A 26,876-nucleotide genomic window follows, 5' to 3' on the forward strand; every position below is an offset into this window, starting at 1 on the left:
CATTTACTGATTCCAGCTGTGGTTACCCAAAGTATCATATTCTTAGCTGTGATTCTTCAGATCTGTCTGCCTCTGAATTTGAAAACAACAATGCCCAGAAATCTCATTTTCAATGAAAACTGATGAATTAGCACAAGCCTCGGCTTCTCCAGTTGTAGAGCTGTTTTGTACCGTATGAAATGGAATACGATTACAAAGATCTTTACATATTGTAGCTCAAGGCAAAAACTCCTGGATTTATTTTAGTAAATCAATCTCTATTATTTCCAGTGCAAACACAAGGCTGCCTTTTTTTTTAATTCCTTTGTTAATTTTATGATTAACATTCTGATATATAAGAATATCTCACCAACTAATATAGTATTAACTAATATAGTATTTAATTTGTAAATTACCCTAATTCTTACAGCATTACAGCAGCTTGTTTTGGCTTATGCCTCCTTGCTACTTCCGTTTGTCTTTAAAATATGTCTCCTACAGTCTGTCCATCCAGAATATTGTGCTCAATATGTTATAATCAATTATTGTGTCTCTCCTCTACTAAATTTGCTAAATTTTAGCTTTGCTATCTCCCTTAATGTGTGAATTTGCCCATTTTAAACAGATTTATTACATCTGTTTGAAAGGCAGAACTATAAAGAGAGAGAAAGGAAGAGAAAAAGTTCTTTCATTCACTTGTTCATTATCCAAATGGACACAGCACCTGGACTGGAACAGGCTGAAGCAAGAAGCTAGAATTCCCACCCTGGTATCCCACCTGGGCGATAGGGGCACAAACACTGGGATCAGCTTCCACTGTTTACCCAGGCTTGTTAGCAGGGTGCTGGGTAGGAAGTGGAGCAGCATGGTGTCTATCTAACATTTATATAGAATGCTGGCTTCATTGGCATTGTTCTAGCTTACTGTACTGCAACACTGATCCCAGAGAATCTATTATTTATAAATTGAGAAATGGTTAAAAAATATGAAAAAATGCCACATTCAGAGAAGTAAAATATCACTTTATCTTGTTTTCCTTGTACTCTTTCTACCTTCAGTAAATCTTTTGTTTCAAGTTTCAGCTTTCTTTTGAAAAATGTTTATTTATTCATTATTGGAAAGTCAGATTCTCTGGAAGACAAAGGTTTTCCATCTGCTGGTTCACTCCACAAGTGGTCAAAATTTCCAGAGATGAGTCAATCCGAAACCAGGAGCTTATTCTGCATCTCCCATGCAGATGCATTCTTCTAAAGCTTGAGTCATCCTCTACTGCTTTCTCAGATCACAAACTGGACACTGGGATGGAAGTGGAACAGCTGGGACCTGAACTGGTGCCATATAGGATTCTGGAGGATGCAAGACAGTTTTTCTTCTGTTTTGTTTGTTTGCCCCCCCCCACCCATGCAGCAGTTAAGCTTCTGCTGTCATAAAACTTTTGCATCGGTTCAGCTGCTGTGGAAGATTTTTGATATCAAACTGTTATAAAGAGTAGGATTGCTGTACACAAGGAAGGAGAGTAACTTGGATGTTCAGTGGTGGTGAAAATGAAGTCACATTTCCAAATAGCAGTGGGGCCAAATAAGACTTCTTAAGAAAATCTTCTTAAAACTTTGAGTGGTGGGTCCACTGAGAAAACGTGGTGGTTAAGGTCCTCACATTGCACGCGTCAGGATCCCATGTGGGCACCGGTTCTAATCCTGGCAGCTCCACTTCCCATTCAACTCCCTGCTTGTGGCCTGGAAAAGCAGTCGAGGACAGCCCAAAGCTTTGGGACCCTGCATCCGTGTGCAAATCCTGGAGGAGGCTCCTGGCTCCTAGCTTTGGATGGGTGCAGCACCGGCCATTGTATTCACTTTGGGGATTGAATCATTGAACAGAAGATCTTCCTCTGTGTCTCTCCTCTCTGTATATAAGACTTTCCAATAAAAATTAATGCATCTTAAAGAAAAAACTTGGAGTGGTTTAAAACAGTGAGGTACATAACTGAAATTTTTGAGACACAATGAAAACAATGCTTAAAGAGAAATCTGCAGCACTGGATGCAACTTTAAAAAAGAAGAAACATCTAAATTCAGAAACCAAAGCTTTAATTTTTATATGCTTTAGTAGGAAGAATTAATTAAATGCTAAGAGAAAAGAAAGAAATAAAAAAATCAATTAAATTAAAACAGGAAGATTCTCTTTATATATAATGTATATATAAAACATATGCATATATACATTTATACATACATATATAAATAAAATAGTATATATGTATATATGTGTATTTATCTGTAAAGAGAGTCAGGTTAAGTGAAAAAAAATTTAAAGGTAGAGATTATCAATATCTGAAATATGAAGGTTAGGTAAATACTAACCATTTATTACTGGCATGTGGGCCTAAAAATTAATAAAAGAATACTGGAAAATATTCACCAGTGCATTTAATAACTTTTATGAGGTGAATCGATTTCTTGAAAGATAAGATCTGCTAATATTTCCATGAGGAGATCTAATTTGAGTAAGACTCTTAATGAAACTGAATCAATAATGAGTCATATTTCCTAAAAGAAAGCACCATATCCATGTGAGTTTATCAGTTGGAAAAATAAGTTTTCATAAGTCAAAAGAATTGGTAATTCATTAATTAATAAGACCAAAGGTGACATATTACAAGCCGCTCAAAGAGAACTTTAAAATCATGCATACTTAAAGAGTCATAATGGAAGCTGAAATGAATTTATCACACATTAGTCAATAGACACAGAAAATATACAGCTCCCCCAGATGCAGTTTACCTCATTTTAGAAAGAATAAATATGTTATTCTTGTTGCATATAAATTTTTAGGATCATTAAAGGTGCAGTTTACAGGTAGTTCTCAATTAGTCCATGCAAGTTCCTTTAGCACATTCAGATACCTTTTGGCTAAGCTTCAGATTCAAGTCAATTACTTATTCTTTCCTTTGTACTTATACTCCTATCTCATTTTCACATCTGCCAACCACATATACTGTCATATTTGAATTCTTTCCAACCGGTGTACTAGAATAAGTAGTCTTTGATGCTGTTTCCATAATTAATCTCATGATGTCATAATCACTGGTTATGTATTTATAATACACTAAGATGATTATATTGGACTCCTTACTCATCCATTTTTCCCTCCATTCCTGACTCTTTATTGCTTATTTGCCTCTTAGCTTTCCCTTTTTTTCCTTCTTCCTAGTTTTGGAGGCATATATAGCTTTTAATTTATAATTCATGCAAAGGCTTAGTATTCTACCAGATAAAGAGTAAATCAAGTAAAATGTAAAAATACCAATGTTCAGTAGGAATGTAGGCAAGGCTGTAGACAATAGAAAGTAGGCCATTTCAATAAAATATGGTAAAATTTAACCCACACATGTGAGAACTTCTGTGATGGGCTTGTTAATAATTTCCTTAAGAGATCACATTCACACTCTGAAAGGCCTCCAGCAGCAGAAGAAAGATTTCTTAACTCATTTTATGAATTAAGCAGTGCCTTAAATAAGCTCAAGCATGCCTGAAAAGATAGAGAAACATAGATCATGGTTAAGACTAGCTTCTAAAATTGTGAACAAAATACCAACTAAAACGTTTCTTAATGACGGTCTTAGAAAAGTGGAAGAAGACGGTCCAACTATTACATCCCTGCCACCCATGTCCTTTGTTCTGGATGGTGGGCCTGGCATGGTAGCCTAGTGGTTAATGGCCTCACCTTGACTGTGCCAGGATCCCATATGGTTGCTGGTTCTAATCCCGGAAGCTCCACTTCCAATCCAGCTCCCTGCTTGTGACCTGGGAATGTAGCCCTAAGCTCTGGGACCCTGCAACTGCGTGGGAGACCTGGAAGAAGCTCCTGGCTTCGAATCGGCACAGCACTGGCCGTTATAGTCACTTGGGGAGTGAACCATCAGATGGAAGCTCTTTCTCTCTGTCTCTCCTCCTCTCTGTATATCTGCTTTTCCAATAAAAATAAATAAATCCTAAAAAAAAAAAATAGATGGTCTGTGGAACCAGGGACATACAAGAACTGATAACCATCAGAGATGTCAGTGTCACAGGCAACATTGGTACTTGCTATGTCACTAACGCAGTCTCAGTCTAAAGAGGCCTAATTATTGGGGTATTGTCCAAATATGTAAGTCTTCCCCAGAAAAGGAATTGCCATGAAAAACACTAAGTTTACTGTTACTCTTCTGAACAGTGATTGTTCATTGCCTTTCGTGCGGAGGAGTCATGCCTTGTATCAACATTCAGAAACTGTGGCTGTCACGTTTGTCAGCTAGAAAATAGTGTAAAATGTCAGCTCTTTCAGAATTGTTGACACTGGCATTGGCTGAAATTTCCTTACCTCCTGCTGCATGGTAAGGGTAGAAAGAAACTTTTCCAGCCCAATCTACCATTAAAGGTTATTATTTTTTTTTCTTGGAAACACAGCAAAATAGAATAACGTAAAAGCCTACTTATAATTAATAGCATGCTTAAAATCTGCAGTAAAAATCATGACTCACACGTTAATATTCTTAATTATCTCTTTACCTGGCATTTTACAAAATAAAGAAATTCTATTTTAATTATTTAAATACTTAACTGTTCATAGCAAACAGAGTATATAGAGGGAAGCAGGAAATATTTTTGTAGCATTTGAAAGCACTTAAGTTTCTTTCCTCTTTGCTAAGGAAGCCATTATCTGTTAAAGTTGGGAGCTCTTAAACTGTTTTGAGACTTTAAAATAGAAGTCATTTTAACAGATGTTAAAAGAAGTTATTAGTTTAAAAAATGATCCTTTTAGGAGCTGAATGTACTTCAGTGCTAATTATAACTTCTAATGATTGTAAAGCATCCTAAGAGACTTTAATGAAGAAGACTGCAAGACTACATTCCTGCTTTAAATTTTCCTTTCCAATCCTCATCATAAGGATAAGGAAAATATGTTTGAAAACCCGAAGGGCAGAGCTAATTGTATAAAGTTCACTAAATGCTAACAGTTTCTTAGTGACCCAAGAGTCATGTAGGGGAATTACACACAAATGTTCTGAGAATTTGTTGGCAGTATTAACCATAGATTTAAAAAGAAAAAATAAAAATTGCTTGAAAAAATTTAAATACTGATATTGCTTGCCAGGCCAATAATAGATGTTACCTAAGTAAAAAATACCGGGAAGACACACATTCATTTGCAATTCGATCAGGGGAGCTTCCTGATCGTTTGTAATTGACTTGCTGAAAACTTTTCAGTTTTCCAGCAATATTCAGCTACATTAAAATTGCTCACAAATTCTGAAAAGTCAGGGTCATTGGCAATGTAATTTGTGTTACATAATTAGCACTCAAAGTAACATTCCCTGAAAAAATCTTATTTCTTATTTCTAACACTTGTTTTGAAATACTATATCTGAATTGCTTCATATAATGGTTCATTTGTACTCAATCATTTAACATTTCTTTCTCCAATTTTTACTCCTTTTTGGTTGCGGTAGTTCAAGAGGTTAAATGGTGTCATTTCTCTTAATTGTTGTCAGATGTGAGCATCCTATTATGGATGGAGAATAAATTATTTCTTCCTCTGAAAATAGGACAAGGATCTTATTAAGGTAAGTTATCTATTCTACCGAATTAAATGACTTGTTCAAATTGGGAAATTTATCTCCTGAACATTTCAGATAAGTAGTATATACTTCTTGCTACATTAAATCATTGACTCTTTTAAGAATAGTTTTAAAAAAATATTTAAGTTATTTATTTTCCTGTACTTGAAAGAACAATGGGCAGGGTGGGAGAAGAGAGAGTGACTGAGATAAAAAAAGCGGAAACAGAACTGAGGTATCTTCTGATGGCCGGTTTACTCCTCATCACAGACCACAGAAGCCGTTTTTCTGCCAGAGGTCAGACACTCCATCCAGGTCTCATGCATGAATGGCAGGTGCCTAGTTAGTTGCGCCATCGTGCGTTGCCTCATTTGCTGGAAGCTAAACGAAAAGAGAGATGATTTCATTCATTCTGGATTGGGATGTGTGCATTCCCAGGAGTGGGGAATGCCATCGTACCACAGTTCCTGCTCCTTAATTTCAGCTTTAAACATTTACAATAATACATGTCGCATGGGGGAGGAAATGACTAAATAGTATGTGTATCAAATTTTTTTTATGGATGAATGAATCCTCCAAAATTAATTTTTTTTTATGTTTTTAAACTCTAGCAGAGATGCAAGGCAGATTCAACCATGATATATCCAATTCAATCTCTGATAAAAGTGAATGCACATTTACACAGAAGTAAATCTAGATCTTCCATGTGGGTGAAGTGGACCAACTCCTGTGTCGTCACCATTGCCTCCCTGGGTCTGCATTGGAGGACACCTGTAGCCAGAAATCAAGCCCAAATCCTCAGGTGTGGGAATTTTAACTGATAGGGTAACCATTTGCTCTTGTATTTATTTATTTATTTTTGCTACTGTTAGCTTTATTTCACATGTATTGCTAAAACAATTTTCTAGATCCTATATCTAGATAGTGGTAAAGACTTTTTCGGTTAATTTTAGTGTCATAAAAATGTCCAGAGTCAACCAAAACAAGTTAGCAAGTAATGCTATTTTTGTTTGGAATATCCATTGTGTATCACAGAAAAACTTAGGCATAATTCACTTAAGCTACCGTTTTGTGTGAGTGCGGATAGGGATACAAGCAGCAGCACAGCAGAGCTGAGTTGATTAGATGGAGACATTGCTCTTTGGGACTTGGAATCTGAAAGTACAAAAGGACAAAGCCGTGTTCGTCTCAGTAGCTCCCTTTCGAAGGACGGGTTTGATCATCTCAAAGTAATATATGCCTGTCACATAATATATTTAAATATCTATTCCCTTCAAGTGTGGTGTCTAATTTTGCTTCTGCACTCTGAGGAATAGATGAATATAATCCTTTTAACTGAAAACATGAGTATTTATTTACTCAAATGTCCAATTGAGTTTAATATACAACTCAGCACCACATACAGTGCTGATAATCTGCCCTGTTCTCATCCCTGCTATGTTCTGTGGTCCAGGGATAATCTACAGGAAAGAGAAATGTGGTTCGTTTTTTAACCCTGTCTCTTTATAAATGCTCTATTATTTTAAATTTCAGTATCATGACAAAGACGGGAAAATAAAACGATGCTAAAGCCATCATATATTCTTATTCACTTAGTACTGTTTCAATATTCCATTTGGAACCCATTTTCTGCCTATCCTGTGTGTCTGTTATTTCAGACATTTCTACGGCTTCTGCATTTAATTTCTGGTTACTTTTAGACACTATATCATCACCTTTATTCTCAGACTATGCTCTTTATATGCAAAGAGTTTCATGGCTGAAAAAAAGTGTTTAATACTAGAAATTTACTCAAGATGGGATTTATCAAACAGTTCAAACCATATACTTCCATGACACTAACTTCCATAACAGAAGGCCAAATTAATAAGATTTGATAATTCTTATCAAAATGGAGGTACAATGTATTAAAATGACAACTGATCTTATTGTGCGTTTGTTGTTACATTTTAAACAATACCAGAGTATAGCTTCACATAACATCTAATTTGAAGAGTACATGTCATCCTCTCCAGAAAAGTCTGCCCACAGCTGTTAATATGGAGAATGATCACACAAAAACGTGTAATGCTGTAATTTTCAGACTATGTTATCTAGGACTTTGCAGCTATGATTATATTACATTACTATTTTCATCTTTACTGCTATGATAATTTTCCATGAAGCAGTTTGTAGGTGCAGTCATTCCCACCCCCTCACTTCTTTGTCTATACAGCAATTTAACATTCCTCTATTTTACTGTATCATGGCATTGTAGCTATTGGAAATGATAGAAAATCAGGTATATTTGACAGTTTCATTGGGAGTGAGTAGAGATGCATGGTGCAAAGTACCTTTGCCTCTGGTAGGCTATTCTCCATTATCAGTTCGTCTATGATAATCCATGCATATACATTTTTAACTATTCATCTATTTGTTTTATATTTTTAGTGAAGGCTGTCTTACATCACAGACACCATATGATATTTGCCTTTTTGGTATTGGCTTAATTCACTGAACATTATGATCTCCAATTGGGTCCATTTTTTTTTTTTCAAATGGTAGAATTTCACTCTTTCTAAAGGGCTGTGCCGTATTCCATGGAGTAGACATATGACAATTTCTTTATCCATTTCTCTTTTGACAGACATCTGGGTTGCTTCTATAGCTGCAGTTCTGTGGATTGTACTGCTAGAAATACAAGGACGTGAGTGACTTTCTTGTACACTGATTTCACTTCCTTTGGATATATTTCCAAGAGTGTGGATAACTGTCTCATGTGGTACATCAATTTTTAGTTGTCTGAGACTTCTCGGTACTGACTTCTATAGTGGCTGCACCAACACTGAAGTAGGCTACCTTTCTATTTCTATTTGTTGGTCATTTTAACTGGAGTCAGGGGGAAAATGGATGTCTATCTTCAGTCCTTTATAGCTCAGGAATTTGAGAGAATTTATGACACATTTAATATCTATTTGAATTTTTCTTCAGAAAATGCCTGCTCATTTCCTTTGCTTTTTATTTGTTTACTTATTTTAGATTTATCTATTTTTATTGGAAAGGCACATTTACAGTGTGGACAGAGAGAAAGAAAAAAATATTCTGTCCAGTGTTTCACCCCTCAAGTGGCTGCAACGGCTGGAGCTGAGCTGATCCAAAGCCAGGAGCAGGAGATTTCTCCAGGTTTCCCACACAGATGCAGCATTCCCCAGCTTTGGGCCATCTTTCATTGCTTTCCCAAACCACAACCAGGGAGCTGGAAGGGAAGAGGGAAGGGAAGTGGAACAACTGTAACACATACTGATGCCCATATGAGGTTCTAGTGGTTGCAAAGTGGGGATTTAGCCACTAGGCTGTCACACTGGGCCCATTTGCTTGATTCTTAGCAGGGTTGTTTACGTTGCTGTTCATTGATTGATTGATTGGCTTTCTGAAGCTTTTTAAAATGCTGCATATTAATCCTGTATTCTTTGCATAGCGTGCAAAGATATTTTCCCACTGCGTTGTTTGTCTCTTGTCTTGGTGATCATTTCCTTTGCTGTACAGAAGTTTCTCAGTTTGATGTAGTCCCGTTTGTTTATTTTGGCTATGATTGCCTTTCTTTTCAGTGATTTTACTAAGTAGTGTTTGCCTATGCCAATATTTGAAGAATGATTCCTTTATTTTTCTTTGATAATGTGAAGGTTCATTGCTTCAGATTTACATCCTTGATACATTTAGAGCTGATTTTTCTATAAGATGAAAGGTAGGACCGTTTATGCATAATTCCTCAAGCTACTATCCAACAATGCCAACAACATTTGCTGACGAGGCTGATGTTTTCTCTGGGTTATTTTTCCATTCTCTGTGTATTAGATAAAATGGATATGTGGTGATGTTGATTCTACTAATCAAAGTACATGGTTAATTTCTCTTATCTTGTAATGTCTTCTACTTCTCTTTCTAATATTTTGTAATTTTCATCATATAAGTCTTTCATGTTAATTGGTGAAGGTTTTTCTAACATAGTCAAGGAATGGGATTAATCTTACAATTCTTCCTCAGTCATAGAATTATTTCTGCATAATAATTTATGTCCTTTGGTTTTGTTCTCTGGCACCTTGTCAAAAGCTCTTAAAATAGTTCCAATAGTCTCTTTGTTGAGTCTCTTTGTTCTCCAATGTATAGAATCACGTTGTCTATAAATAGGGATATTTTTATTACCTAATGTTCAATATGAGTTCATTTAATTTTGGTTTCTTGATTAATAACTCTAGTGAGGATTTCCAATACTATATTGAATTGCAGTGATGAAAGTGGATATCCATTTGTAGTTTACGATCTTGCCAGAAGGGCACCAGCTTTCCCTTGTTGAAAATGATACTGGTTTTGTGTTTTCCATATTGCTTTGTGTTGTAGAATGTTTCTTCTATGCTTGTTTAGAGTTTTCAGCATGAAGTTGTGTTAGCCATCCATCCTAGTTATATATCTCTTGAGATATTTAATTACCTCATGGTTCAATTTTGGTCAATTGCATGTGTCCAGAAATTGATCTATTTGTTCTAGGTCATCCCATTAGTTGTGTACTGTTCCCTGTGGTTGTTCCTGACTGTTCCCAGTGTGTGAATCCGGTATCCATTTTGATGTTTCCTTTTTTCCTCTGTAATTCAGTAGACTGATGTCTTCTCCCTGTTTTGTTTGTTTCATTTTCGTGTTATTATTTGATTAGTTGGGCTAGTGGTTATTTGTTTTGTTGAATTTTTTTAAACGGCTCTTCAGTTCATTGATCTTACGTCTTATTCTTTTGATCTCTGTTCGGCTTATTGGTTTATTTCCTCTTTGTTTGTTTATTTATTCTTATCTTGGAATTACTTCGCTGTTTGCTTTTCTAGCTTTTTCAGATATACAGTTAGCTTGTTTAGTGTTGCTTTTGCAGTTTCTTGATATAAGCATTGATTGCAATGATCTTTCCTTAGTATTGCCTTGACTTTGTCCCACACGTTTTGATGTGTTGTGTTGATGCCTTCATTCATTTTAATGTTTTTCCTTTGTTTTTAAAGATTTATTCCATAACCCATCACTCATTCAGAAGCATGCTATTCAGTTTCTAATTATTTGCTTATTTTCTGAGGTATTTGAACTTGCTGGCCCTTAATAATAGTCTGAGTAGATCCTTGGTATGATTTCAATATTTTAAAAAAATTGCTGAGGCCTCTTTTGGGATTTATAATGTGATAAATCTTAGAGAAATATTTGTGACCTGCAGTTGTTGCATTCCTGAGATGAGTAGCTTGTCTGGGATTATTCTGTTAGCTTCAGTACAATCACAGGATCACTACACCAGAAAAACAGAAGAATGAGTGAAAGAAGAGATGTAACAATATGAGGAGCCATGTCCACAAACCTGTTCATAGCCTTGCCTAAATCTTTATTATGGAAGATGTGCTCAACATTGGGTTGCCAATCTATTAATGGGCGATCTAAGGCATGGTCTGACTTTGTTTTTGATATTTAAATACATGGTCATCTGAGGCTCTACTCTTCATCTTTTCCTCCAGCCTAAAATACGGACAGACAGAGAAGAATGCCTTAGCAGCTATTGTGGAGGTTCCAATGTCTAATCCTCCACCTGCAATGCATCCCATATGGGCATCAGTTCATGCCCAGTTGCTTCATCTGCCATCCAGATCATTGCTTATGGCCAGGGAAAGTAGCAGAGAATGGGTCACGAGTCACTGGGGCACATGTTATGTCATTAGATTTCACATTCAGGCCAATTTAGGATAGATTAGAAATTGGGCTCACATTCTTCAGACAGTTAATACACACACACACACACACACACACACACACACATATATAATGAATATACACTTAATATACATATACATGAAGATACCACAAACAATAATCTGGAGAAGACCTGACTTTAATCCTTATGTAATGAAGAGAAATCATGGATTTTATGATGATACATGTACGTGAAAGAAAGATCACTGTTGAAACTTTGAGATTTTATGTTTCATATTTAACATGTATAAGAATGTGAAAGATGCTCTTTTATTTTGACCCAGCAGGGGACTCACAATGCTATTTCTTCATTCCAAGTTTCCAGACATCAATTGCTTCATCAGTGTTGATTTTCTAAGGAACTGTTAACCTTACAAATTCTTTGCTACGTTCTATCTGATAGCTGCATGTTGATTTTCTGATAAATCCAGGCTCATTGCAAAAACAAAGAATGAGCAGTCTATTCTTAGATAGTGTGGAGATATGTGGATGAAAATCATGGAAGGTGATCAGGTCTTCATGCATGCAGACGTCTAAAGCTGAAATGGCACACGGGCTTTGACAGCTATAAGCAAGCACAGCGATCTTTCCTGACAACAGCAACCCAGTGGTACCTGCTCCCAGTGATGATTGCTCTCCTCACTCCAGGGCAGCTCCTTGTTTGTTAGCTTCTGCTGACAGTTACTGGAAGACTATTTGTACTTTAAGCATCTGAAAGCTTGGATTTTGCATGGGGCAAAGTGATACTTTAAGTTTTCACACCTATGTTTCAAAAAACGTAGGCTTTTTTTTTTCACAGACACTGCCTTCTGGCATAATGAGCTGTCACTATTCTTCCCATTTTTCCTATGTTATATTATATCATAATAGTTAATTCTTATCAGTGACAATGAGTGCAGCAGGAACTAATTTGTGAATGTCTTATTTGTGTTAGGAGATAATTGTCCTGTTTAGAAACTACTTGTGAACATACAGGTCAATGGTATAAAATAAGAAAACTATAAAACTGAACTCAGAAAAGCCAAAGAATTATGATTAAGACTTGAGACAAGTTATTTCTACACATGAAATATTTTTGTTATGCATTTTCGAATATAAAACTACTTGTGAATGGTAGCAAAGAGAATTGTGCAATTTTGTTCAGTAATATTATTAAATGTAGAGCTAAATTAAAACAATGTTTGCATTATCCTACACTGTTTTAAAAGTTTTATTTATTTGCCTTTTTTTTTTTTAAAGATTTATTTTTATTATTTTTTATTGGAAAGGCGGATATACAGAGAGGAGAGACAGAGAGGAAGATCTTCCGTCCGATGATTCACTCCCCAAGTGAGCCGCAACGGGCCGATACTATGCCGATCCGAAGCCAGGAGCCTCTTCCGGGTCTCCCACGCGGGTGCAGGGTCCCAAAGCTTTGGGCCGTCCTCGACTGCTTTCCCAGGCCACAGGCAGGGAGCTGGAAGGGAAGCGGGGCTGCCGGGATTAGAACCGGCGCCCATATGGGATCCCGGGCGTGCAAGGCGAGGACTTAACCACTTGCGCCACCGCGCCGGGCCCATTTATTTGCCTTTTTAAAAAGATTTATTTATTTTTAATGCAAAGTCAGATATACAGAGAAGAGGAGAGACAGAATGGAAGATCTTTCATGCAATGATTCACTCCTCAAGTGTCCACAATGGCTGGTGCTGAGCCAATCCAAAGCCAGGAGCCAGGAGCTTCTTACAGGTCTCCCACGTGGGTGCAGGGTCCCAAGGCTTTGGGCTGTGCTCGACTGCTTTCCCAGGTCACAGGCAGGGAGCTGGAAGGGAAGCGGGGCTGTGCAAGCCTTAGCTGCTAGGCCACCATGCTGGGCCCTAAGCTTCATTTATTTGAAAGGTAGAGTGACTGAGAGGAGCGAGAAGCTCAGAGAGAGAAAATGAGATCTTACTTCACTGTTAACAAAGATCCCGTCTGAAAGTTCAGGAGCATCTGAACATAGGAGCAAGAACCTTCACACTGTATCTGATAGGTGGCTATGGACCAAGAATTTGTTGAAAGACCAGGGGTCTATGCTAGAAAAAAAATATCCAGGATTCTCCAGCACAATCTGGTATGGAATGTTATAAGCAGTGTTTTAACTCATGGTGCCACCGTGCTTTCCTTCCTCCAATATGCTTCTATTTATTTAGTATAACAGAAATGGTTATTTTAAGAATCTAGAAAAGACTTACTTCAGTAATTCCATGGCAATTTCCAGGATTTCAGGAACTTCCAGTTCATCTGCTTTATTGCAACAACCAGTGATTCTGAAAAATCCTATTAGCTTTTCCTGTTTGAGAGGCAAAACTAAAGATATTGCAAAAGTTTAACATGCTCGGGCCTGGCGCGGTGGTGCAGTGGTTAAGGTCCTCGCCTGGCACGCCCAGGATCCCATATGGGCGCCAGTTCTAATCCCAGCAGCCCCGCTTCCCTTCCAGCTCCCTGCCTGTGGCCCTGGAGAGCAGTCGAGGATGGCCCAAAGCTTTGGGACCCTGCACCTGCGTGGGAGACCCGGAAGAGGCTCCTGGCTTTGGATCCGCATAGCATTGGCCGTTGTGCTCACTTGGGGAGTGAATCATCGGACGGAAGATCTTCCTTTCTGTCTATCCGCCTTTCCAATAAAAAAATAATAAAAATAAATCTTTAAAAAAAAAGTTTAACATGCTCAATTTATGTAATTGCAGCTATCTTAGTAGAGTAAAAAGCATAATTTAAAAATATGAAAGGTTGAAACATTGGAAGTTCAATGATGAGACTGTCTGTTCAAGTTTTATTTTTCAATCGGCTTTACTGTTTTCATTTTTTAAAACTATGTGTTTTGTTTTATATTTCTTTACAAATTTGATTTGTGTTTGCTATTTGAAGGTGTTTTTTTGAGCAGTGGCATAAGGAAACTGTAGTATTAGGATGCTTGAAACTCATCTGAGCAACAATGCAATGATTGTGATAGAAAGTCAGAACAATCACAAACATTGGAGGACGGAGCTTTCATATAAGAAACTACTTTTACGATTCTGCCTGTTATTGAGACTTTTATAACTCCTTGGTAGCCTTCTTAAATTAACCTGATAGAATACCTGTCAACTTTTCCAAATTAAAATTGATCTCTTCCAAAGGCATAAAACCTGTTTCTACTATACATACATACATATGTGTGTATATATATGTTTATTTAAGTATGTAAAAGTTTATGTTAATAATGCAGACCATAACGGGGCTTAATGTAGTGCAGTTTTTTTACTGTCTTTATCTTGAAAATGGTTTTTACACCAAATGCCTCATACGTTTAGGCAGTTAAATCATTGGGATGGTTCATCTTGACCTTTGGAAAGCTTGTATTAGGTTGGGGGCTCATTTCACAGCTTTGACCATTTATAATTAGGTCTTCCAATAGCAAGGCTGCTCCAAATGTTTTCTAATCGACTATCTACCTTTATTAAAGGTCAGCATATAAAATGCTATATATCAGGAATTAAAATTATGATTCATCTTTTCCAATCAAGAAAGTATAATTAGAAATGCACCATGCTCATTCTCCGAGGTCATGGTTGGCAATGAATACTGTAGCACTGCCATGAGGATTACAGCATTCACATGCTCAGGAGGCGTCAGTTTCTTTAAGACTTTATCGCCAATGTCATTTCTGTTAGTCTTTTATATATTTCTTCATGGACTTTGAAATTCCCTTCCGTTGGCTCTTTACTGAAAGATTAAGAAAGCAATACCGAAAGAGTGTCATCCTGTCAATTCATATACTGACTCCCGCAAAGACATAATGAGATCAATTATTCTACTAAACTCCACAAAGCAACAGACACTGCAGAACATGTGTGTTAAAGGCAAAGAACTGATCAAACCATAAATCTGGAAAAAAATTAGTGAGAAACATTAAAGCAGTATAAATAGAACAAGAATCAGTCTATATAATACATACAAGGTAAGGGGCTTTTTATAAAATATACTCATTGTATAAATATACTCAATCTAAATTTTCCAGCTTAAAATTTAAATTTGGCCATTATTTTGTTAATTGAATATAAATATTCCATATTTTATTTACTAGTTATTAAGTATTCATTAATATTTATTCAAAATAGCTTTTCATATGTGTTTTTATCTAGCACAGTGTAGCTTCATTCATACTATTGAATTATGTATTATTTCACTCACTTTGAAAAATGAAAATAAACATGAATTAATTATTTTTATATATCTACATTTATGAAAGAAAAATTACAAAAACATATTTCCAGTCCTATTTGTTATGTAACTTCAGAATAATTCCAAATTTCTTTTCAGTGATGCTGAAATCATTTTAGTTTAAATTAATAATTAACAGTATTGCCATTGTGCCTACATTGGTCAACAATGTCTATTAATACTACTTTTGTCAGCACTTTAGGACAAAATTGCCTAAAGTCACTCATCATGACATAAACACATGTATGTATATAGATACTGTTTTGTCTTATGAAATTTATTTTAATAGAAAGCTAAGTATTCTCTACAGCATATTCCTTCAGGTTATCAGATTCTTGTATTGTTAATTGTTTTCAAGCTTTGGTAGAACATAAGAATTAATAACTAAGAGATGTGTAAATTCTGAGTTGTCTGTATTTCACTCCAAAAATTTGCTTTGATTTCCAAAGTAATTTTTCTCAATATTCCTGTATTCTGTAGAATTCATTGTCTCTTCACATTTTTGTTGAAGCAACTAAAATAATGGGTTAATTTTGTCCAACTATGCCAAAAGAAACAAACTTCTTAAGCAGAATTATTTTTATATTTATATTTGAATCATGGCTTTATCTGCATTTGACATTTTCTTTTTAAATATAAATATATATATAAATATAACTGTCATGTAAATTGCATATGTGTGCATTTATACATGTATGCATATCATAAATTTCTGATATCTATCCCTCGTTTCTGCTTTACCCATACTGTGCTCTCTGCATTAAAATATTGTATTTGATAGAATTAAACATGCAAGGAGGACATTATTGAAACAATTTTAATAGAACTCAAGCTTATCATAATTAGCAGGTGAGATAGAACTCAGGGCTGTTGAAAGAGAAAATCAATGTTTTCATGTGCTGGGAGAGCTTGTGGGAAGCACTGGAGCTTGGCACAAGAGCAGTGTGTCAATAGCTTTAGATCAGTTTTTCGGCATTTGCCATGTAGGCTCCTACGCTTTCACTGAGAGTGGCAGATGGAAATCTTAATTTTCTTGATGATTACATCACACAGAGATGATTCCTGGATTATTATAAAAATATTCTTAGGTTGTAAAAACATGAAGCTGCAGGAAGAGAATTACATACCTTTGGTGTCTTCGTTGGTTTAGGCAATTAGTGAGTCTGGAACAGGGAGGATCTGTGATCACATGGAGACGCAGGAGCCGAGAGGTTGGAGGATGTCTTCCTCCATGTCTGTGCATCTCTCGTGTGAAAGCACGTGATGGGGTCATGCAGCCGCACCCTAGCAATCCGATTCAATTATTTGCGAAAAGACTCACACTTAAAGGCCATGTGCTAAACATTCACCATCAATTATCAGCCATGATTCATTAATCCTTAGCATAAATCTTTGGGATTTAAATGAGCACTTGGCTATTATGCTTAATGAAATAAGCCAATCATCAAGAGATTTATATCCCTGATTCATGGTCACTAGCATAAAGAATACAAAAAAAAATTGTAGGAGTAAAACTGATATTTTGAGATTTAGTTGTTGTTTATAATCCTTGCCTATATTATTGAACTGTGCATTTTCTACTTACTACATGTAGAAGTCATTGTTGAATGGGAAGCATGTGACTCGAAAGACATTTGAAAGTATGTCATTGCAAAAATTAAAACAAAAATAAGCGAAGCATATGGGAGTGAGGAAAGGAGAAAGAAAAAGCTATGAGAGCCTTGTGCTCTTAAACTTGTATATATACAATGCATAACATGTATTCCCTTTATAAAAATTAAAAGAAAATGAAAAACTGCATTAAATTAGGCAATTAAATTCCACATCAAGGACATGGTGTGATAGCCTACTGGCAAAAAGCCTCACCTTGCATCTGGAAGGATCCCATATGGGCACTGGTTCCTATCATAGCTGCTCCACTTCCCTGCTTATGACCTGGGAAAGCAGTAGGGGATGGCCCAAGGTATTTAGACCCTAAAACCATGCGGGAGACCCAGAAGAAGCTTCTAGCTCCTGGCTTCAGATTACCTTAACTTCAGCCATCGCAGCCACTTGGGGAGTGAAGCAGTGGATGGAAGATCTTTCCCTGTCTCTCTCTTTTTAGCTGTGAATATGAATTTCCAATTAAAATAAATAAATCTTCAAAAAATTCCACATTAGTTTCTTTGACATTTTGAGTTGATCTCAGTTTTGTTCATGGAAAATCTATATCTGTCACCACCAAAATCAGTGTTATAAGTTTTGTCCTCATGTAGTGTTCCATATTTCTGAGGTTCAGTATTAAGAAACTCTCCTCAAGTCAGTTAATGTCCCTTTCGGTTTCTAAATCAGAATTTAGATAAACACAAGGAAGTTTCCAGACTTTATATTAAGAAGCATAGCAGTGGGTGCTCCATTCACAGCACTGTAAGTACTGTGGCAGAAGTTTCAGCTGATTCACTACGTGCCATGGTGGTCTGTACACATTGCCAGGCCAGAGTACGAGAATGATTTGCTAGTCCCGGCACTATGGTGTAGCCGATAATGTCACTGCCTGCAATACCAGCACCCTGTATAGGTAACAGTCAAGGACTAGCTGCTTCATTTCTGATCCAGCTCATTGCTGATGTGCCTAGCAAAGCATCAGAAGGCAAATACTTTGGTCCCTGTATCTACATGGGAGCCTGGGAGGATGCTCCTGGCTCCTGAATTTCAGTCAGCTCAGTTCTGTCCCTTATGACCATCTGAGGAGTGAACAAGCAAATGGAGTGCCTCTCTTTCTGCAATCTGATTTTCAAATTAATAAATAAATCCCTAAGAACAAACATAACCATGATATGGTGTCATTTCCTTCATCTACATAACCTCCATAGTTGGTTCCTTAGTTTTGTTGAAAACTGATGAGTCAGTCATTTATTTCAATATTTTCCTTGATTATTTCACATTAGCCAAAATATGTTTCCAATAGTTGCCATACCATGGTAAATCCAATACTGTACTGCTAAGCAAATACTTACACAATGAGTAGAAAACCTTTTCATTTTTAAGAAGGTGGGAAAGGGCATAGCATCATGGTATCTGTTATACATTCAAATCAAAAGGTAAGTAGATTTATGTACGTATGCATTTTAAGTGGTTTCATATTTCATTTAGTACACTGATTTGTCTTATCTTTATACAATTCTTTTTGAAATAGTTTTATGAATAACTGGTATCTTTAAATTTACTAAGAACATAATGCAGCATGAAATTAAAAGTTTGCATATTTGGTGTTTCATTTACCATTGTATGAGTTTTAAAATTGTTGGTGTACTTTCAAGACACAAAGAGTATAAAGAGATTGCCTTTGGGAAGTAAAATTGATCACAATGTTGATTTTTGGTACATGGATGCTTCAAGTGAAAAATCTTACTAGCAAGGTTCAAAGTTTTTAAAACAGGCAATTCTCATGATGAGTCAGTCATTTAGCTGTTACCTGGTTTCCTAAAAGGCCAGCGGACAGACTATCTGAAATGAATGTACTTCTTGGAAGCTTAATTCTATTTTAATTACCTAAGGACCCGAGAGGCTTCACAACATTGACCCATCCACATCACACCAGCTTGAACTTTACCATTGGAAATGCTTCATTTTACAGCATTTATTTTTGCTATCATTCAATTTTTTTAAAGCACAGTAATTTTGTCATCTTCACCACTTCTAGCCACGCATCTTCTATTCAATACACAATTTACTGTTATTCCACGTATCAGTGCTGTTGCTCAATCGTTGCTACAATCCATCTTTAGACGGTTTCATCTCATCAAACTGAAACCATGTCCACCAGGCAGTAACTCCTCATTCCACACTCCCTAACACTTCTAGCAGCCACTGTTCTGTTTTCTCTGTTTGAGTTTGACTACTTTAAAATGTTTACTTCTTAAATGAGGTAGCTTGTGGACAGGTACTTGAAAAGGTACGTACAGAATGGAATGAAGTGATAATGTTTTTCAAGCAAGTCTTTTGAATCTGCGATTAATATGCTTTTGTAATAAATGTTTAATTTTTCATAATTTTTAAAGATTTATTTTAGTTTTATTGGAAAGTCAGATACACAGAGAGGAGGAGAGACAGAGAGGAAGATCTGTCTGATGGTCCACTCCCCAAGTGAGCACAACGGCCGGTACTGTGCTGATCCGAACCCAGGAACTATGCTATGCTGCTCCAGGATCCAGGAACTTCTTTCCAGGTCTCCCACATGGGTGCAGAGTCCCAAGGCTTTGGGCCGTCCTCAGCTGCTTTCCCAGACCACAAGCAGGGAGCTGAATGGGAAGCGGAGCTGCCGGGATTAGACCCGGCACCCATATGGGATTCCAGCGCGTTCAAGGCGAGGGCTTTAGCCGCTAGGCCATGCCGCTGGGCCCAATTTTTCATAAATTTTTAAAAGAGCTCTCATATAAATGAAATCATGGTATCTTCACAATTTGGTCCTGATTAATTTGTGTCACTTACATCTCTCAATATTTTATTCCCCTATAATGCTGCATTGTATCTAAATTTATGCTTCTCTATGCATTCATCCCTTGATGGATACTTGTATTGCTATTTTCTGGTAGGAATTGTGGAAAATAATCTTATAAATTGTAGCAGACAGTAATCTATGTGTATGTCTATTTTTGATTTCTTTAGGTTTATAATCAGAGGTGGGATTATTGATAGTATTTTGATTTTATATTTGATTTTAAATTTCTGTTAGTTATTTATTGGAAGTTCAAAAAGAGAGAAAGAAGAATACAGATTCGAATTATTGGCTCACTTCTTCAATGCCTGTAAAAGTCTTGGTTGGGCCAGGTCAAAGATCCATTTAGATCTCTCACATGGCTGTCAGGGATACAACATTTGAGCCATCACTTGCTGACTTCTAAAATGTGCACCAGCAGGAAATTGAATCGGAACTAATGTCAGAATAAACCCAAACCCGAACTCAAACCTGTGAGAGAATGCAGGTATCCCAAGAAACAGTTTAACTGCTATAATGGAACGCCAGACCTTGTATTTAATATTTTGAAGCACCCTCTATCATTTTGAACAGATGATACACTATTTTATATTCCAACCAAATTCCTATGTAGTCAATATTTATGATTCTATTGGTTTCCTCTTTGCATCATAGCCCTTTTGATACTGTTTCTATATGCTTTGATATCCATCCCCCTCGTGAACAGCGCTACTGAGCATCTTCTATGACAAAGTTCACTATTTATTCTGAAAACTGATCCTTCTTGGAAATTCAATGTACAATTTAAGTACATATGTACAAGATACATATTTTTAAATTTTAAAAATAACATATATCCATACTGAGCACATTTTAACATTTCCTGGTTGGTACATGCATTTAAGAATTATTGCATTCCTACCCTAAGATGTGTAATAATTATAATATGTTATATGTTATAAGATATTATATTATTACAATTATAAGGCTGTTAATTCTATTTACTTCAATACTTATTTTACTAACATGCAACAATTCACATTTAATTCATTTTTTATTTGCTTTTGCTCAAAACAAAAAGGAATTGTACACCAAATGTGGATCATTCACCAAATGCCCACATCACCTGGATCTTGACTAGTTTGGAGGTACAAGCCTGGGACTCACTTTGCGTCTCTCACGAGGCTAGCAGAGACTGAAACAATGTGTCACTTGCTTTCTCCAAAGTGAGCTTTAGAAAGAAGCCGGTTCAGCAAATTTCCAGGTCCTCAAATGCAGAAAGCTCAATAGAAAATGCCGGGATTTAAAGTGACTTCCTGCCAAATATGTCACAATGCCTGCTCCATCAGTAAATGCTTAGGAATTAAAAATTGAAAAATTATCTAGATCTCGTAAATGCAATATAATTTAACAGTTTTATCCAGTAAATGACTTTTCTTTCTCAGCTCTGAAATTAATTTAAATACAGATCAGAATTTTACTTTATCAAGATTTGCTGAAAATCAAATTGCTCTAGACATTGACTTAGCAATGAGTACAAGCCCTCCCAAACTCCGTATACTCTATTTCAGTAACAAAAAATCCAGAAATACTCAGTATTTAAATGAATTGTTTATTGAAGTACATATTGATTTTTATGAAAGCATTAACTGGAAACAGAATTTGCAATACGATAGTATGAACTCATTAAAAATCATGATATTGGGTATATTGACATTGCAGAAAGTGACTTAAACTGTAGTGCCATAATGTTGCTGCCAAGATAAACTACTACATAAGAAGATTATCCTATTTTGTAAAAAAAATGTTTAAGTGATCCCAATATGTACAATACCCCCTCCAAATACACATGCACTTTGAACAGATCTCAATAACACGTTTAATACATACATATATGTTAAATTTGGACATCAGGATCAGAGTTAATAGTGACTTTTTCTTTTTCATTTTGTTTAGATATACTTATTTACTCAAAGAGAGGGTAAGAGTAAGAGAAAGAGAAGTGTGTCTTCCATTTGCTGATTGATGCGCCGAATGCCGTAGACAGCCTGAGTTCAATCTGGCCAAAGACAGAAGCCCAGGAATTGACCTGGATCTCAAACATCACTGGTAGGGACTTAAGTTCTTGAGACATCGCTTGCTACCTCCTACAGTGTGCAGAAGCAGGAAGCTGGACTGCAGATGAAATGAGGTCTCAAACCAAATTTTGAAAGATGGCATGATAGCATATCAAGGTTACTGCCTGACTGCTGTGCCAAAGCACACCCTACCGTAACTGCTGTTATAAATTTTACAAATTTGCTAAAACAGTCATAACCTACAGGAGACACAAAATATACCATCTTAAAATATTTGATTTATGTTTTAGTATCTCATAAATTAAGATTTTGCATTTAAATATTTCAATAAAAGATTTTCACAAACCGTGTTTATACCAAGAAGTTTCATCTTCATTCAATAAGATGTGTGTTTTGAATACTAAGGAAATATTAACTTTTGGCCAATGTGAATGCAAATCAGTTAGTCTCAAAATCCTTCCTGTTCATTCTTTATGACTTTGCTACAATTAACTTTCTATATTTTAAATGCTTCTTCCCTGGCCATATTATTTTGAATACATTTTAAGATAACTTCAGTTATTATACCATTTATTGTTTATGTTGAGAACTTTTATCATCATATAATATTAAACTGATGTGTCTTTCTCTGGACAATTTTATTAGGATTTCCTTGAGAGATTTAACTGTACATCAAGGATTTGGTTTTTAAATTGAGTTTTCTGCACCATCCTAGCAAACTAGAACTTCTGACTATTTAATAAGAACTAGCTAAAAACCACCCAATGTTCTTTTCTCCTCTAAATGTATTTCTCTAACATAAAATACAACTTTTTCTCAAAATGTATTTTAACTTAGAACCACATTAAGAAAAAATATGCTTTAATATTTCTGTAGAGTGGAAAGGAAGAAATAGAGAAGAGGTGAATTAAAAGCAATCAAATTATTGTTGTAAAAATACCATCCTTATAGATTTCTGGATGTGAAAAGCAGGATTGTGTGCTGAGTTCTGAATTGCCATCCTCAACATGCCAAAGGGCATGGACAAAACCTTGTTTTGTGCTTGTTTTGTTTGGTTTTGTTTGCAGACTTGCACTGCTCATAAAATCATAGCATAGGAAACCTTGACAAGATCTCAAGTATTCTGTATTTCAAATATCTTGTCTTGTATAGAAACTCAAGTTTCCAAAAAATAAATTCATTCTTTAGCGTTAGTATTATAAAGAGAAAATATTTAAGATTTAACATTGAAGTCTAATAAGTCTAGATAAGCAATTTATGAATAAAACCCCATTTTCTACAAATATGTATATTTAGTTGATAACTGAGATGCATGTATTTAGAGCACTAATAATTCTTCAGTCCAACTTTGTGTCAATACTCAACCAACAAAGTAGCAGAGAATACAGGTGTGTTTGTGCTGAGAAAAAAGAGTGCTAATCCTGTATATTTTTGAGTGATCAAGTATCCAAAGTGACAATGACCAAACCATACATGCAAACCATACATACAATCTCTAGCTTATACACTGTGAATGATTGTGAAAATTGAACCACACGTTCTGTTTCAATTAATTTCAAAATAGGTAGGACCTTCATGCATAATTTCCATTTTGTCTGATGTTGCCTCTTTTTTTTTACTTTTTTTGTTTTAATTGAAAAGGCAGATAGACAGGAGGAGAAGCATAGAGGAAAATCTTCCGTCTGTTGATTCACTCCCCAAGTGGCCAAGTGGCCGGAGCTACTCTGATCCGAAACCAGGAGCCAGGAGTTTTTCCAGGTCTCCCTTGTGAGTGCAGGGTCCCAAGGCTTTTGGCTGTTTTCAACTGCTTTTCCCAGGCCACAAACAGAGAGCTGGATGGAAAACAGTGCTACCGGGATTAGAACTGGTGCCCATATGGGATCCCAGCGGGTGTGTTCAAGACGAGAACTTTAGTTACTACGCCATCATGCTGGATCCCTCTTTTTTTTAATTTTTAATGTGACCAGAGGAACTCAAGTATGCTTCACGAATCAACCACATACAATATCTACGTATTTTCCTCCTTCACTAATTACTCTAGTCAACCATCTTCAAACACATATTATCTGAAATTGTTTTTGTCCATTATAACACTTTTTTAAAAAGATTTATTTATTTATCTATTAATTAATTAATTGGAGAGACAGAGAGAATGGAAAACAGAGAGAAAGAACTTCCGTGCACTGTTTCATTCTCCAAGCAGCCACAGTGGTTGGACCTGAGCCAGTATGAATCCAGGAGCCAGGAGCTTCTTCAGGGTCTGTGAGGCAGGCACAGGGTTCCAACAATGAGATCATCTTCTACTGCCTTCCCAGGCCACAGGTAAGTAGCTGCATGAGAAGTGGAGCAGCCAGGATTTGAACCGGAGCCCATATGAGATCCGAGCAGAGGCAAGAGGAAGATTTAGCCACTAGGCTATCACACCTGGCCCAGTGCATTATAAAACTTTAACCCTTGCCTTCCATTAGTGTCTACTAAATGAAAATGGTAGCAGCCAATTTCATCATTATAGTGAGCTATAAACATACTGTTTTTTTTCTCATTTGAGTAGTGTCCGTTTCACATTCAGCAGAAAATTATTAATCCAATTTGAGCTAATGATAAAAGTAAAAGACAATGCTATCAGCAATCACATCATTGTCATTATTCACAAACTAGGAATTTCTTGGTAAACTGGATAGTGGATCTGATCCAGCAAAAGCAACCAGAAGCAAGAAACAAAAGCGCAATGTGCTTGATTTATAAGAAACAGATGACAGATTTTGGAGCCTTGTCAAGGAGATATATATAATTATCCAGCAACAGGTCTCTATACACACATCTTGTTTTCCCTCGGATTTGCAGTGCATGCGTCGGCTCACCCGAGCACTCCCTGGGCCTCTCTCCTCTGTCACTGCACGTTTATTTCCTGCACAAGTCTCCTTGACTAATTTTTATTTTATAACAATTTGAAATCATACTGAAAGCATGTTTCAATTATTTTATGTAATTTTTTTCAGACCACACTAAAGAAAGTTTTAGATGAATATTTAGATCTCACTGTTCATCTATGTTGAATTTTCTCAGATGAGTCGTGCACTATTGTCTAATTCAGTGCATACCTTAGCTGTAAGACTGCAGTTTAAATAACCCATCTTTATTAACCTCCGTGTCATGCTATTCAGTGCAGAAGTTTTAAGTGATGTCTGACATTCTAATTTGTGATAGGGCTGTTTCCAAAACATTAGCATTTACAGGGACAACTTACAGGCTTCTGCTTTTCTGGAAGCAAAAGAATTGCTCGTCATTTCTCACATAAATAAAGCTCCTGAGAACAAAGGGAAGAGGAGGGAATTAAGAAGAATAGTGTCATGTGTTGATGCAACTGGATCATGGTAAGTTTTCTGTGTGAGTCATTCATGATTTCCAGTTTATCCCTTATTCAAATAAGAACAATATATTTCCATATATTGAATACATATATGTACATGTACATATGTATATAACTGTTTTCTGCGAACTCAAGTCCCATCTTGTGATATTTCATCTTTCCTTATATCAACAGGTATGCCAAATCTAACCAGTCCAAGCACTTCTTATTTTAAATTTTTTTAACAATTTATGTATGTATATGTGTGTCTATCTGTGTGTGATGTATTTACAGAGAGAATACAAACAGAAAGATCTTCTATCTGCTTGTTCACCCTCGAAATAGCCACAACAGCCAGAGTTAAGCTCCAAAACAAGGAGCCAGGAGCTTCTGGGACTCCCACATGGCTTAAGGGTTCCAAAAACCTCAGCCATCCTATACTGCTTTCCCATAACTGAAGCAAGGAGCTGAATGAGAAGTGTTGCAGCCTGAATAGTAACTTGAATGCCCACATGGGACGCCTGTGTATGCAGGCTGAGGATTAGCTAATGGAGCCAGCACACTGGTGCCCTTGTTTGAAGTTTTTTTAAGATAAGGAGTGCTTATATAGTACTGCTTAAGAATCTATAGGCTTTATTTGAATTTTGTGTTAATTTTGTGTTTTCTCTTCTACTATCCACATCAACTATCATATTTTCTCAGTTTACACTTTGTTTTTTTGGTAACACTTTCACTATGACAAAAAGCTAAACATACAGTTAGATAAAACAGATTCTGACTCCAATGCAGATACTATAATAAAACAGAGTTCCAATATACTTTAATAGTCATCTGATAATTCTGTGACTAAATCAACATCTTTTTACAACTGTGTTTTGAGACAAAAAGTGGCAGAAAACTTTTGCTTTTCATATGTAATAATCAAACCTGACTTAGATGCAAACATTAAGCACAACTTTGTAGTTCTCTCTAGGTGCATTTGTGAAACTTATTGATATTATAAGTCATTTATCAGGCTAGAGTGAAGAAGAAAAATGGGCATGATTTCTGATGAGTTAGAAAGAACATCAACAAATCCTTTTTATCAAGTTTCTTGGAAACTCCATGTAGGTATCTCACAGTCAGGAACAACTAGTTCAGTGCTGATGTAATTGATGAATGTATTCTAAGCATCATCTTCCCTTCTCTGATTCTCTAATTAATACTTATATAGCAATTTCTGACATAGAGGAACTAATCTCTAGAAAACTAATCTCTTGTTCAGCTAACTCCATCTATAACTCTATGTAAATGTAATGTTTAATATGTATAGTTTTGCTAAACACTACCGCAGAGGTTTTATATGCACAAATTAGGACCCAATGCACTACCATGACTGATACCTAGCTATATATATTGGAAATAGCCATAATGTGTGCCCCATTGCTTATAGAAGAGATTTTTCAATAAGAG

This window comes from Ochotona curzoniae, unplaced genomic scaffold (assembly GCF_017591425.1).
Source record: "Ochotona curzoniae isolate NIBS_2020 unplaced genomic scaffold, NIBS_Ocur_1.0 scaffold_3208, whole genome shotgun sequence".
In the NCBI taxonomy this organism is placed as follows: domain Eukaryota; kingdom Metazoa; phylum Chordata; class Mammalia; order Lagomorpha; family Ochotonidae; genus Ochotona; species Ochotona curzoniae.